Here is a 637-nt window from a genome sequence, read left to right on the forward strand (position 1 = left end):
AAAATATACACTTTATGGCACGACCGGATTGGCCATCCTGGTCCAAACATGATGCGAAAATTGATATTCAAAAGGCACACATTAAAAGATAAGAAGAGTTATCCCAAAGAATCTCACGTCTGTAGCATGTACACATAGGAAACTCATTAGTCCATCTCCAGTAAAACGGCTACGAGCCCATTTTTCATTAATAAAGACTATATGTCTAGATAATACTGGTGAATACATGTCTCAAGCGTTTAAATGATTATGGTATGTCCATGGGGGTAAGTGTGGACAATTCTGTGATACATGTTCATGCCAAGAACGGCTTGACCGAAATCTTTTAAAACGCAAATAGCTGATTGATAGACCATAACTTATGAGGTCAAAAACTCTCATTCACAGCTTAGGCCACACGAAATTTACATGCACCTAAGTTAATAAGCATCGGGCTATTTAGTGAGCATAGATATCCCCTATCATAATTATTAACAGGTCAAGAGCCAGACATACCCCATCATAAGACATTTGGATGTGCTGGCTATGTATTAATTGCTCCACCACAAAGAATTAAGATGGGACCTCAAAAAGAGGATGGGGGATAAATGTTGGATATGATTTTCCCACAATAATAAAGTACTTTGAGCCAACTATG

This window comes from Brassica oleracea, chromosome C3 (assembly GCF_000695525.1).
Source record: "Brassica oleracea var. oleracea cultivar TO1000 chromosome C3, BOL, whole genome shotgun sequence".
Classification (NCBI taxonomy): Eukaryota; Viridiplantae; Streptophyta; class Magnoliopsida; order Brassicales; family Brassicaceae; genus Brassica; species Brassica oleracea.